The 15,606-nt window shown below is 39.9% G+C and overlaps 1 protein-coding gene across 10 annotated transcripts in view; it reads left to right on the top strand.

Moving 5' to 3' along the window:
- The window catches only part of sorcs2 (sortilin-related VPS10 domain containing receptor 2), a 407,562-nt gene that overhangs the window by 238,106 nt on the left and 153,850 nt on the right, over positions 1-15,606 (top strand). The window lies entirely within an intron of this gene.

The following is a 15,606-nucleotide window of genomic DNA, read 5'->3' as shown; positions in this document are numbered from 1 at the left end:
GCCTCTAAGATGTCATCATGGCCTTCGGGGACGGCCTCCGGAAAGAGTTCGTCGCCGCCGCTGGCATCGCGGCCGTCCTCCGGATCTGCTCGGTGGCCGCCACTACCTTCCGACTGGTCGGCCTCCAGAACCGTTTGCCCGTCGCCGCCGTTGCCGTGTGCACGGTCGGCCCCCAGAACTGTTTGCCCGTCGCCGCCGTTGCCGTGTGCACGGTCGGCCCCCAGAACTGTTTGCCCGTCGCCACCGCTGCCTTCCGCTCGGTCAGCTTATGGATCTGCGTCACCGACGTGGCCGGCCTCAGAAGATGAACTGTCCTGGACTTCTGAGTTGTCAGCCTCCGGGCCGGCCTCCTGAACTGTGTTTTGTTCTCGTACTCCAGCATGTGCGTTTTTTGTTTTGGACGATTCCCTCGATTCGCTGGGGCTTGTTTTGTTCGGTGTTGGTCCCTCCGTCCTGGGCCCCCGCCGCCCGCCCTGGGTTGGTCGTCTGTTTTTGTTGTGGGCTGTCTGGAGCCAGCCCTTGGAGGGGGGGTACTGTCATGGTCCTGGGTCGTTGACCCAGCGTTTTGTGTTTATTCTGATTTGTATTAGTTTAGGGTTGAACCTGAAGTTGATGTATATTCAGCCCTACCTGTGTCTGTCCTTGGTGCTCTGTTCATGTCCCCGTGTTGTGTTGCAAATCAGTGTGTTTCCTGCTTTACTTTGAAGGCTCGTGTTCTAGATTTCCTGTTTTGTTCTGAAAGTCTGTTTCTGTTGTCATTGTGTTCAGCTTGTCTCCTCCGGTCATCATGTGTATTCAGATCAGCTGTTCTTCCCTCCTGTGTGCGATTACCCGATTACCTTGTGTGTGTATATTTAGTGGGTGTCGGTCTGTGTTCGTTGTCGGCTCGTCTGCATTCATCCGTCTACCTCTGCGTTCTATGGTGTTCCTGTCTCTGCGTCTCTCTGCCCCGCACCCCTTTTGTATGGTCTCAGGTTTGTCACTTAGTTTCTCCCAGTTTAGGTTTCCGTTTGTAAAGTACTCATACCTCGTTGCCTGTTTTTGTCACCACCACCTTTGTAAATAAAACATCACTCGTATCATCAGTTTGCTGCATCTTGGGTCCTCCTTTTCCTCCACACCACACGGCTCCCTCCGCCAGCCGTGACATATCATGCCACTCAAAGACATGTGACTTCAGATTTACTTTGGATCTGTATATTTTGTAGATGAACCTGATCCACGTCAGACAGGTTTATTTTACTAAACCTACTATTCAACTATTTTATTTTGTTACAGGTAGTAGAAAACATATGAAAGCTGGTTGGCTGTATGAGAACACCATAACCAGTCATTTGAACTTCTTCATAAGTATGAATAGTCACTCTTGTCCTAGCTCTTTTTGGTCTCAACCTATGTAAAAAAAAAAAAAAAAAAAAAAAAAATGTTAATAGTGATAATGATGATGATGATGATGATGATGATTTTAATAGTACCTGAGTTGCTAAAAAAACAAGTAACTAAAAAGCTAAAGGCTAAAAACCTTTGCAAAGCTAATTACTAGCTAATTTCTCATTGCACATTAGCTTTGTCTCAAATATTTTATTATAAACATAATAGGAATCAAACAATTCCACAAATATTTAATTCATTTATTTTATTTCAAGCTATTTTCAGTTTTGACTACATGCTACAAATGACAGGATGATGTAGCCGAGTCACAATCTTCAAAACACTGCGTGTGGAACTGTAGACATTATCACAGACGGTACTAGCTTTGGCTTTGAAATGTAAAGCCAGTGCACAAGTACCTTAAACTTTCATTCTGGCCAACCCTTGTGTTTGCAAAAAGACTTTCCGTTTTAAGTCTCTAGGAAAATGACCTCTGTAAACACTTTCTGATGGGTTTATTAACTCTGTCATGTTTCAAGTGTGTGCAGGACCCTTAAGCTCCCAGGCCTCTGGTAAGACTCTGGTAGGACTTGAAGAGTGGACTAACTTGAAGTGTAGGCTGCCCGCAGGGGCAAGAGGGGAATTTACACACACACACACATACATACATACATACATGTGTATATATATATATATATATATATATATGTACACTAGCTAACAGTGAAATTCCACAGTAGTTATTTGTGAACACTTTCTCTGTCCGATTCCAGACAGCACAATCCTGTCAAATTGTGACCACAATTACCAACACATTATTTAGTCATCCATTTTCATCTTACAAGATAATTACTAAACGGTTTGAGTAAAGCTGCTCTGACCTCTCTGAAACTTGTTACACATTTAGCCACATTCCAACCTGCGACGTCACAGTACATGTTTTAATGAATAAAAACAAAATTACCTGCTGTGGTGTGCGAACATTTCAAACCCATATTAGAGACCAGCACAAAATGGTTTTAAATATTATTCAGCACTAATCAAACCCTCCAAAGTCTTCATTAGCATGAGCTCACTACAACTCCCAGCTTGGCGAGTAAGTCATCAACAGCACTGGCAATGTTTTCCAACCCAGCATCAGTGTCTTAATGAACACAGAGATGATAGTAAATGCTTTGATGTCCTTCATGTGAAACAGGTCAAACTAATACTAAGCTATAAACAAGCAGCACAAATAGGTTTTTACTGCTCTATCCTCAATTCATGCTGCATTTAGCGAATGAATATAGATGCTGTTTTGTATTACCCAGTATCTGATACAACAGTCTTTATTGCTCTGTAATGCTGATTACACTCATCATAACACCCTCCACCTCATTTGCACATTCTGACTCTTGCAATGAAACACACTTTTCAAGGTGTTTTATTAGTGGACATGATTAAAAATGTGATCTCATCACAAACTGATGAAGCTGTCATGTCACTTCTGTAGCTAATTTATTATCTGCCTTTCCTTCAGATAAACTTTGCGCAAGGTGAATTGGATTTGGTTTAAGAGCAGTATCTTCATTATATGAGCCCTCTTTTTGCATATTGTTTGAAGCCAACCTGGACTTGATGATATGTTTAAAGACAGGTGAAGGGATATCGCTTTGAAGTTTTTATTTGTGAACGTCGCAAAGTAGGACTCTAGCAGGATGTAGAAGTGGCAGGTTACTGCCTTCCTCCTCTTTTTGACCTTGTTTTTTACCCATTTATGTAACGTTCTTTTGAAATAGGGAGATAGTGGGCATAATTTCCATTGTGCATGCCACTGTTTCTGCCAGTTACTTTTAAAACAAAGGCTACCGACTCTATCAGTTTGATGTTGCCATATCATCAGAGGAAACACACCTGCCTTTAGCTGATGGCAGGCTTTGCCTTTGTTAGTTCTTTTTTAAAGCTGCAAATAACCTTGTTTCAATGTGGGTGCCAGACGATAGAAAGAAAAATGAATAGCTGCGTCTAAGCAGGCGATAATAGTGTTTGTTTTATCAATTTCACATTTCTCTCCCTCTGTGCTCACTGTTGTTGTTTGTTGCTGTATTTCACCAAAGAGAGGGATACATTTCTGTCAATGCAACCTGTGCTAACACAGAGCACACTTTTTTTCCTTTGTTTTTTGATCGCAGAGCTCCAGCTGAATTATACCTGCAGCTTGCTGTAATGATATTTCAGCTCCATCTGTGGGTTTTGAGACCAACTTGTTAAGAGGCTTCCATAAGCCCCATCTTCACAACACTGTGCACATACCAGTTGACCAGTTCACACAGTACATATGCACTAAAACTCCAACATAGGATTTCTTGAAGCTATATCTTGAGTGGGTGATCCCACACACAGAAATTAGTTCAGTGTTCAGTGTTGATGCAAAATCCAATGTGACGCATACAGTTCCAAGTTAGAAGAGACAAGGAGGCAGGTTAATGAATGGGCACTGTAGCATGTCCAGTGGTTCTCAAACTTTTCACAAGGAGTACCACCTCATAAAACAGTCAGTGATCACTGTCGGCCTCTCTCACTTTCTATTACCACTATTCATTTCAAAGCTCAGTTTTTAAAACCTTACAATGTAACTACAGCCCAGCCCATGCAGCAGTGTATTAATGACTAACCTTATATTGCAGTTGTTCTCCTGACCGAAGTTTGGTCCGTTTACAGCATCCTGCCATGCGATTGCATTTGTCCCTAACCATCGGGAACCCTCACGTTAGCTTTTATCAAATGGAAACAAGTTAGCGTTCACCCTCCCTCTACCCTGTGTTTATGTTATGCTAACCATAGCTGTGTAGCTAGCCACCATGTAGCACATCATTATATACCAGCTAGCCCAACTTCAGTAACCCTACAAACGTCACTGCTGTTTAGTTTTCTGTCTTCATTTATGTCGGAAGTGATAACAGGGCTGTACGTTTCAATCCCTCAATCAGAATATGGTATGTTATTTAAACATAAAATGTTTTTGGGAGACTTCCCACGTACCACTAGAGGGAGCCCACCACCATTTGAGAATGACGCATTAATCATTTACAATCCTAACCCTAAGCTTAAGCAAAGTGTTACTGTTATAACATTTTTGCTGATTAACTTTATCTATAAGGTAATGCAGATTATCTAAAAAAAAAAACCTATGTTACTTTTTGCAGGAATATCCAATAAATACAAGCCAACTATTTATTAATCCTACTGTCAAGCATTATGTATCTAAAGCCTGAGATAGCTCATTTGCTGTTTTATGTGAAAAAAAAGGAATTTCAGGAATGGCAGTGTGGTGGTTAGCACTGTTACCTCATAGCAAGGAGTTCTGAGTGTTAATCCACCAGCTTGTTAAGGCCCTTCTGTGTGAAGTTTGCACGTTCTCCCTGTGCCTGCATGGGCTCATTCCAGGTATTCTGGCTTCCTCACACAGTCCGAAGACATCCACACGAGGTTAATTAAGGATTCTAAATTGGCAGTAGGTGTGAATGTGCGTGTGAATGGTTGTCTGTCTCTCTGTGTTAGCTGATGACCTATTCAGAGTGCACCTTACCTCTCACCCTTTGACATCTGGGATAGACTCCAGCCCTCCTCCGTGAGCCTCAGTTGGATAAGTTTGAGAAAATGATGCTTGCTCTGCCTATACCAAACAGCTCCCTCTGAGCTGATTGAGCTGATGAAAGCACACATTTTCACAGAGTCTCGGCATAAGCTATTCGTATTATTGCCTGTACTTTACCTGTTCCTTGTGTGCTGACCTCCACAGGCCTGGCCAATAACTATGAAGTGACAAAGCAGATTGTCCCTTGGTTGCGATGTAATGATTTAGAAAAATTGGATTGTATCTGTTAGACTGCGTTTATGATGAAGTATACTGGTACCTTAAGTGCCACAAATGGTAGGATAAAAAGGAAACTATGCAGAGACCAGCTAAGATGTTACAGTGTCTTGTCTTTTAATGGAATTTGTTGACAGTGAGAAATCTGTTGAAATAAAAGACACTTTAGCTTTAAGGTCTTAAGTGCTCTTCTGCAAAGATGAGCCACAGCATTAAGTAATAATAAAGTCTGAGTTAATAATTTACTTAAGTAGTGGAAAGTATCTAACACATTTTAATTTACAAAAACTATGTACAACCAACTCTGCAATTCTGAGGCCTTTTAGGCCTCCCACAGAGTTGCCTGCTTTGGAATCCAGTCTTAGCCATTAAAGTCAGATAGACAATGAGGCAGTTTGAGGAAAACACAAAGAAATTATTTTTTATTTTGTTTTTTGGATAAGAAAATTAAAAATTTAATTTAATAATTTAGTTTATATGAACTGCTACATATATGTTTCCACATATGGAGATCCCTGCTGTGATGAATGGGCTAAGAAGCAGGTAGTTGTTGAGAGAAAGAAGCCAACTACCGTGTGCAGAATTATTAGCCATTAGCGCTAGCTGAGGTGCCCATTAATCTAGCAAAGTCAGCTCAGCTCTTGGGCCATAGCTCATTAAATCAACATGAATTCATTAGCTGTGGTTTCACAGGGCCCACTGGAAACATTAGAGGTGGTTTCTAACCAATTTATAGCCATTGTCTTACTCCAGGGTAGAGTGATCTTCTGTATTGACTTTTAATGCTGGCCTGAGAAAGCTTTTTTTTTCTTTCTGGTGAAATAAAGCACAAAGAACAAACTAAATTTTCATTCTCAAACCATTTGAATCTTTTGCTCTGCTGGACAGAGTCACATACTTTAAGATGGATTTGGGTAGATGAAGCTTAAAGTAGAACTGCCTAGAAGCCACCGGGCTGTTCTGCATCACACGCTGGATCAGCTAAGCTACTAACTCCTTAGCATGGCATTTAGAAATATATGGTTTAGTCTTCCTTAATAAGCTCATATATAACATGTTTAATGGCAGCATTTTTCTTCTTTATAAATGCTGGATTAACTATTTCGGAAAAAAACAAAAAAAACAAAACTATTTCGAAATAAAGAATTACATCAAGTACAAACAAGATATTTAGGAGCTGTTAATGGTTTGTGGTATTTTTAATAATGTTTTTAGAACTACATTTATACACATACATTATGAAATGAGCTAGTTGTAAGTTAGTGTGTTAATAGAGGATTTATAAATACTTATTTCATATTGTAATCCATTCTTAATTCAGGTAGTTAGTCTTTAGCTCATTATTTTGACCTCATCTAAAAGGAGGAGCATCTATACCTTGCAAAAAATTTATAATATTGATTGAACTGAATGAAGAATTTTCAGTGCGTCTCTTTCTCTCTTAAGCCCTCCTACAAACTCAGACTCTGGTCCTGCTTACCTTTCAGTATTCTGCAAATGTTAAGTAAATTATGATTGCGTCATGAAATAAATATGTGTATGTTCGGCATCACTTTTTACATTGTCTGTTTCTTTTTTCTGAGGTGTAGGTAGCTAAGCCTGGTTTGAGTCATTTTCTATCAATGTGGTTTCTATTTGAATCAGCAGAAGCTTTGGGACTCAGATGTATATTCAATGAAGATGCAGGGACAGATGCCTCATACGTGTTGTGTTTTTGTGTTGACAGGCAACGCTTGAGGATACCTCATATGAGGGAAATTTATTTGCCCTCGTGGCTGGCAGGCCAGAGATTAATGAGCTGTTTGTTGGGTACACACATTCTCCACGCCTGTGTACTCCCCAAGCACATGTTTCCAAGCAGTGTTATTGGGTTTTCTCACTTAGCACAAAGACAGAATGTGGGAGAAGTGATCAGGTGAAATATTCATGTTCTCAGTTTTCTGCTGCTTCATCTTGAAGAGAATATGTTTATGTTGCACGTTGAATTAATCTTCCCAGTCCACATTTAGCATAAACCAGACAATATCAAGGTCTGAGAAGCTTTAGCTTTGGTTGTTGAGTCAATTCAATTGAATTGAGTGTATATAGCGCCAAATCACAACAGCAGTTGCCTCATGGTGCTTTATATTGTAATGTAAAGACCCTACAATAATACAGAGTAATACAAATAATAAAAAAATTAAATGATCCCTATGAGGAAGCACTTGGCGTGTTGATTCAGTTATTTAAACTGAGAGAGCTATTTAACAATGCATAACCTTAGAAGGACATGCTATATTTTTATTGTCATTTTAAGCCTTTGAATATAAACTTTGTCGTGTGACTGTGATATAAAATGCGTCTAAAGACGACCATATTTTTTTCATTTGGCTTTTTGAGGGCAAGTGGTGGCTGTGTTTTGTTAAATATTTCAGAACGGATGAGGCTGTTAGTGAGAGGTTATGTGACCAGGGGAAATGGAGCAGTAGCAGGAATGATGGAGGGAGGTGACGACTACTGATGGTGAACTTCTAGTGAACTTAGTCTGGGTGAATAACAGGGGCTTATTGCCTTCACCAGCGATTTTTTTAGCTTCATAAAAATGTCCATTTATATAACTGTCATATGACATCTGACTGAGTCTTTTAAATATTGTGTGGATGACAACTTACAGTAAAATGAAACTGTTACTACTCACTAATGTCCCTTCGATCAGTATCTTTGTTTTTCGTATTACTCCCACATCATGACATACTAATGCTTGGTCAGGAATATTAGGAATACTTGTTTGGTATTCAAACCAACCAGTAACAGAATTTCCAAAAACAACAAATAATAAAATATATTATTATTTAATATTAAACATATTAAGACAAACGTTGTTTCAAAGAAGAGCTGGAAGTTCTTTTATTTAGGAGGCCATTTGATTGTTACATTTGACCCCCCGCCTACTTCCTAACATCAACAAAACACACCAAAGGGGATTACTCCTTTAATGATGAGAAAGGGTTTGGGAGTCAAAACACATTGCTAAAAATAAATATCCATGAAGTTGCTTAATCTCTAACAAAGTCCTTCGTTTAAATATCAAGCTTTAGCCATTAGAATCCTCTGGTAGTCTGAGCACTACTGATAGATCATGTTTCAGCATGTTTTGGCATTTAGAAGCAGTGATGCAGTGGCAGAAAGCAAATATGTGGATCAAAACTTGTTTACAAATGTATTCTTTGACCATGTGTAGGATCAAAATGTTCCAGTAACAATTGGACTTTTAGTGCTTCCTCCTTCTTTTTATATACACATTTTTGGGTTTGTTGCCATGCCGCTGTTATGTCAACAAATACACCAAAAGAATGATAACAAAAATGCCTACCGGAGCCATTTTTGAATAATAGATGAAGCTGCTTCACCAGTCCATGTGTTAGTCTCCCATTCCATGTTTCCTCTACTCATGAGCAAGATCCAGAAATATTTAAACTTTGCATTTTGAAAAAGTAACTCATTCCCAACCCATTTCTAACCAACACCCACGGCCCCTGAGTTTGAGGTACTAAGTCTCATCCCATCAACTTCACACTCGGCTGTACATTTAAGTCCAGTACTCAATATGTAACTTTTTAAAAGTGTGGTAGTAGAAAACAAATGTGGTTCCTGTATAGATGAATACATGTAAACAATATTGTATTTAATGAACTGGTTTTACAATGTGCTTTATATTTCTCTATACAGTGCTTGAACACAAAACTGAGTAAATGTAAACCTCATACTAACTGTATTAGGCATGTCTGATTAAATAATAGGGAAAAAACCTTCCAGTTCAAAGGAGGGGTGAACATGTATTGTGGCAATGAGAAAGTATGTACAAATCCAGGGTTGTGACTCAAAAGGTTATGCCATATGTGAGTATTTTCCCCATATTCTATCCCTTTCTCAAATATAATGGAAATAAATATGAATACAAATGTCTTCTCTAGAGTGCTGGAATTTAGCTTTGTTTAGATTGTAATTGTATTATTGAACCTCTAAGTCCTTAAATAATATTTCAAAGTATTCTACATTCAAATTTGGTGGAACTAAAAAGATCTGTTTTCCAACAATGTTCCTGATAGGTTTTGTTACCAAACTGAACAGATAGAGATTTGACTCCGAGCTATTCTGAGTATGAGTCACGACATTTCCACTTCATTTTCCATGTGGAAGACTTGTCAGTCTGAGTGAGCACTGGCAATTCTCTTTTTGCCTAGATATCCAACCCATTTCTTTCTTTCTTTCTTTCTTTTTTATTAAATAATATCCCTCTGTTGGCAAATCTTCCTTTCCCATATCTCTTTGTTTGACACATACCTCTTTAGGAGTCTATCCTCTCAATCCTGCCTTGTCATATCATCCCTCTGTGGCAAAGAAGCTGTCAGGAAAAAAACAGAGGAATCTAAATAGAAACAGCTTGACTGCAGAGAAAAAAGAAGAGTGATTCACAGCGAGACACGCATACACACCAGTCATTCATACACTTTGTATCTCATCTCATTTCATCTAATGAGTGTTCAGCACTTACACTGATGAATAGCGTTATGCTCCTCTCTTTGGCTTATAGCTGCTTCTACCCAGGGGCCGTATGAATATGAGAGTTCAGAAAAAATGCAGAGGAAATGCTTGTTCAAGTCTCAATGCTTCTACACTCTCACCACTTAAGACATTAGCTTAAATACACAGTGAAATCTTGGGTTCTATCAAGTTGGCTGCCTGTGAAGGACGTGTGGCAAAATATCATGCGTGATGGACGGATTGCTGCTTCATTGACCTTTCACAAATGGGAGTAGTGGCTAATGACTGAGGCGGGCTGACTCGTGATGCAAGGCTCATTGGGCTCAAGTGAGGCCCTTCAGCATCTGCGTGTCTGCCTACTAAATACTATTCATTCCTACCGGGGTGACAGGTGCTGTGTTAAAGTCACAGGGAGGCTTCTAAATGGAAGATTTCATCTCCTGTGGTGATTTCATACACAGTTTGACCTTTGACTAATGATTTTCTTTCCCTTCTCTCTGCTTTCTTGCATGTCTGCCCTGTCCCTGACCTTCTGCAACTCTCCTCAGGTAAGAGTTTCAAGGAAATCTTTTTGCTTTATGTTTTTAGCTGCTGATATGCGTTTGATTTCATGCTGCAACATGAAAAAATAGGAAATTCCTGGATGTCAAAAATAAATATGGCAGATGCCAGAGTTTGATAAAGGTTCTGGCAGGGTTTGGGCCTGCAGTTGTGGGTCAGTAGTACTACTGAACTGAGCTTTTTCCTTTTGACATGTTTAAATTAATATGATTACAACAAAGTAAGCTAGATGGCATCTGAAACGCAGAAATGGAAAATTTGGAGTATCTAAAATAAGCATATGAAATGCATGCATAAAAAGCTTTATACTGAATATACAGTTTTTATACACCAGAAGTTTGACTTCAGATAATAAGACCTGCACTACATTTTTAATTCATGGTTCTACGTATCTTGTGAACCAAAGCCTAACTGTTTTAATGCATTATACACTTTCTTTATGGAAACATTCACTCAATCATTTTATACTCCACTGTTTAAAAAAGACTTGATGGCAGATCAAGATCAAGGCTGGGAAATATTTTGCTTGTACTTCCTGACCTTGCTCTCATTTGTCATTTGTGCAAAATGCTGCAAACCTTTTGTTCATAAACCATGCAACTTTTTTTTTCTGAAAATCTCTCTTAGTGTATTTAGTTGTTGCACCGCATGTTAAATTATTTTCAGTAATCCAAAGCAGCAAAGTGGTGCTCAAATGAGGAAGGAGAGAAGAGAGCTGAGTGAGTATCTGAGCAGTCTTGTGAATGACTTTGCTGAGCAGAAGACCTAAAAATAAAGATGTATTTATGCAAAGGACTGAAAGATTGTTGGCAATTATATGTTGAAAATATGTATCTATACTGCAATATCTTCGTGTGTAATTGACCTAGAAGCTGCTTGAATGTTGAATTTTATAAACGAGTGTGTCTTTTTGGTATAGTGACCACAGGCAGTTTGTGAGGACCTGTTGTTAATGCTTCTGTATTTGGTTTCATACATAGACATTTCATTTGTCTTATGTTACTTTAACATAATAGCTTGTTGTAACCTCATTGGAGAATACAATGTGAGTCTATATCGCACGCTTGGATAAATGTATCCATTTCTCTTACATCTGACTGTGGTTATTGTCCATGGTGCTATTGATACTGTCAATTATTACTATATGCTATTATTTTTGCAAGCGTGTGTGTGTGTGTGTGTGTGTGACAGAGAGAGAGAGATGCTGTACAAGGGCTCCAAAAAATCTCTGCCCTGGGGCCTGTTACAGAGTTACAGATACCGCAGTTATGTCAATGACATTATATTGCGTAACTAATAATGTGGATATTTGTGTGGCAAATGCAATTAATGATGTACAGTATAAAAATACTATGTTGCTACCTTTATCGTACTTCATTTTTCAGAATTCTCAACTAGGGATGGGTACTGGTGTCCGGTGCCATCATGGCACCGGTTCTGACAAAACGGTAGTAACCAGACCGAAAAGCAGCGCACATTTCGGTGCTTTATTTCGGTGCTTTTTTTTCCTGAGCTGTGATACACTTTGAATTCTAGCCAATCATTTTACGTTTCCGAGGATAGTAGGCGGGTCCAGGTACGTACGTTCTTTTAGAGCAGAGCTACAGATTAAAAATGCCCAAGCCGAAGCGGTCAAAAGTCTGGCTGTACTTCACAGCAAAAGATGCAAACTCAGCAGCCTGCAACAAGTGCTTTAAGGTGATACTGTGCAAAGGAGGTAACACCTCAAATCCGATGAAACACCTGGCGACGCATAGCGTTTTTTTTAAAAGCCGAAAAATGCGCCGTATTTGATAGCTTGCTGCGAGACCTCACACCGAGCACATCTACTGCGGGTGTGGTGCCTGTTATCGGACCCGGATTTAGCAACATCCCCAAAAACACGAAGAGGAGAGTCCTGGCCCCTAGCCCTGCCAGTGTAGCAGAAATGATGAGGATGATGATGCAGCAGCAGCCGTTCTTCTCTGCGTGAGTAGCTTAATGTTGTTCGTGTGTAATTTACATTGAGTAGGCTAACCATGTTATTAAATTAATGCATGTAAGGTGAACTAGCAAACACCGTCGTAGTTACATGCAGCTGTCTTCTTGTTTGATGGCAGATAGTCCCTTCACCTTGGCCAAAAAAATGACCAAAGAAAAAGTGGAAAACAGTTAAACATGAGAGGTTTTTGGACAAAGTTTGTGTTTTTTCCATTGTTTAAGCACTGCTTCCAGCCAAGAGTGATACCATATATGCCCCATAGCTGCAGAAAAGGCTAACATTGTTATCTTTTTACAAAAAAACAGCTGAACATGAGAGGTTTTTGGACCAATTTTGTGTTCTCCATTCTTTAAGCACCGGTTTGAGCACCGTTTAAGCACCGGCACCGTTTCCAAAGTACCGGTTTTGCACCGGTATCGGATAAAACCTAAACGATACCCATCCCTATTCTCAACGGAGGTACCCCCATATCCCCAATTTGTAATAGCGGCAAAGGTGTAAGAATAAATTAACTTTTAAGCTCTCTTCTATTTATCGTCTATCTTTTGTCCTGACTCCCTTCCTTCAGCTGGCCATGGCAGATGGCCCTTGGAGCTTTGTTCTGTCCGAGATTTCTTCCTGTTCAAAGGAAGTTCATTTTTGCTTTTTATTTTCCCACTGTCGCCAAATGCTTCCTCATAGCGGGACATCTGATTGTTGGGATATTCTATGTATTATTGTAGAATCTTTATCTTATAAAAGAAAACACATTGAAGAAACTGTTGTTCTGATCTGAGTATTGTAGTTCACAACATGTAACGGCCTGAGGTGCACATTAACGTGAAAGGTACCCCTCCACGTCCTTATGGAGTGCTCCGGATTCTTAATTTAAGCGTGGCTTTCTATGCGCTTCCCTTGTTATTTGCTTCGTGGCTTTCTATTGCAGCCCTAACCCGAACCTAAACCCTAAGCTTATCCACGCCTAACCTTAACCATAACCTTACATTTATAGATTCATTCCAACCCACTCTCATGCCTCGGAACGTGTAATATACAGATGGTTTGGGTGCCCGGAAGCGTAACATAGCACAGATTTGTCACATAGCGTCAGTATGTAACATTTTGGGATGAGAGCGTGTTGGATCATAACCATTCCATTCTGGTCATAGTAACACCAGGTAGACTCTCAATTTTAGTTATCTGGAAAAGGCCATGACACAGGCAATTTTTCAGTGTTCATCGTGTCATCCTGTCTTGATATTTCAGAAACTTGTCCCAATCGTTCACTGGTTATGGTGCCCTTTGTTGCCAATTTCCGGACATCTTCTTGGTTACAAAGTGTAAAGAAGTGGCTAAAGTCTGGCCCTGAGGCCTCACATCTTTGCCAGCTATGAGGGTGAGCCCTTTAATCAGTAATCCCACAAATGGATTCTCATTTGTTTTCCTGATCGTGAGTCATTTGTTTTCCTGGTCCTGTGTCTGGCCACATGTCCCCAGCAAGGGAAACGCCTTTGAGGTGATGTAGACTGAATATTATACTGTCTACAGGGTAGGAGGAAAGGAATTAATGGTTATAATTGTCGCTTCAATTCCCCCCTACCAGCCTCTAGCATTTTCTTTGTAGCTTATGAGAGGAAACATTTCCTCTCGGCTTTTCAGTAAGAATGATAAATTTCATTATTACACTGAGGCAGTAATCACTGACTCCAGAACTGTGTGCTTTCATCATTCCTAATTGGCTAATAAATTACCTCCACTGATGAAAAATGGCATGTGTGCAAACTTGTGATCAGATACACTTTGTCTTACAAACTAGCTCAAGTTGAGAGCATAGGTGCAAGCAGGAGAAGAGAGCTCTTTGAAAATTCACAAGAAGGAAGTATTATTTAAGGGGGGCTTTTCATCATTGATTGATAAAATGCAATGGAGAGTGAGGAAGGATTATAAGATTTATGAGATTTGAAGATAAACCGCTGCGTGTTTAATTTAGGGGACAATTAAAGCGACATATCACTGGTGCTACATCGCTGCACATTAGGCTAATCCCCATGGAGACTGTTGTAATGTTTATTTAGACACCAGCTCCTCCTGGGACGGAAATGTGTAGGGGGATTTGTCAGATGATGTGTCCTGCTCGGTGTGCGCTGCAGAGAATACTAATGCTCACCACAGGACAACAAATAATGCTGTTTGTTTAGTTGGAATAAACCTGTGTGATAGTGTGCATGTGCATAATTTTATTTTACTTTTAGGCTTTGTTGCCCTGTATGATAAGTGGACATCTATGAATTTGATCCCAGGTGTAGAGACATACTGGTTTTTCAGACATATCCATAATACCTGCTCCAACAGTTGACAAAGCTTTCTGCTTCTTCTCCTTCTTCTTCTTTTCGATTTGGTATTGCCATAGCAGATTATCTGCTTCCATGTCACCCTGTCTCTAGAATCATCAAGACAAACCTCTGCCTATCGTCCTGAACTATATCTATGAATCTTCTCTGTGGTCTTTCTCTTTTCCTCCTGCCTGTCAGCTCTATCTTCAACATCCTTTATCCACTCTTCTGCACATGTCCACATCACCTCAACCTTGCTTTTTTAACTTTGTCTCCAAAGCTGATCTGCCCCTCTTGATAAACCATTTCTAATCTTGCCTCTCCTGGTCACTTCCAATGAAAATCTGAATATCTTCTCTTCTACCACATCCAGCTCTGCCTTCTGTCTCAGGTCTCACTGCCATCTTGTAAACCTTCCCTTTTACTTTTGCTGCTATCCTTCTGGCATAAATCACCCCTCATTCTCAACTCCATCCAACCCACCCTCCTTGCACTGTCTTCTTCGTTTGCTTGTGCACTGTCCATCGCTTTGGATGGTTGACCCCAAGTATTCAAACTCTACCTATGTAAAATCTGCCCACACCCTTCCTCTACTCCTCCCCCTTTCCATCTGTCTCTCTGTCATTCATACACATGTATTCCATCTTGCTTCCACTGACCCTACAAACTGCCTAAGTACCATCATTCAAGGCCTGCCCAGCCCGACATGTAGTTGCATTTCATAGAAGGTGGCCCCTATGTTTAAAATGGGGTTCCAGTTATGGCATAAGTTACGTTATAGATCTGACGCAGAAGCATAATTAACATTTGTTTGGAAAGTAAGAAGATAAAGGATATCTCTTTCATCCATTCTATTTATCCTTTTAGAGCTGTCATGGACGAGTCTTTCTTGGTGGGCCTAGAAATGGTCCATTACAGCCTTTTAAAGTAGCTGTTACGAGTCAGAGTTAAAGATCTCTCCAAAGACTGTGTACCACTTTTTCTCCTTTCTTTCTTCCTGTTGA

Source organism: Aulonocara stuartgranti, assembly GCF_965226115.1.
Source record: "Aulonocara stuartgranti genome assembly, chromosome: 3".
Taxonomy (NCBI): Eukaryota; Metazoa; Chordata; class Actinopteri; order Cichliformes; family Cichlidae; genus Aulonocara; species Aulonocara stuartgranti.
The sequence above is the reverse complement of the archived record's forward strand: the minus strand, read 5'-3'. Positions and strand labels throughout refer to the sequence as shown.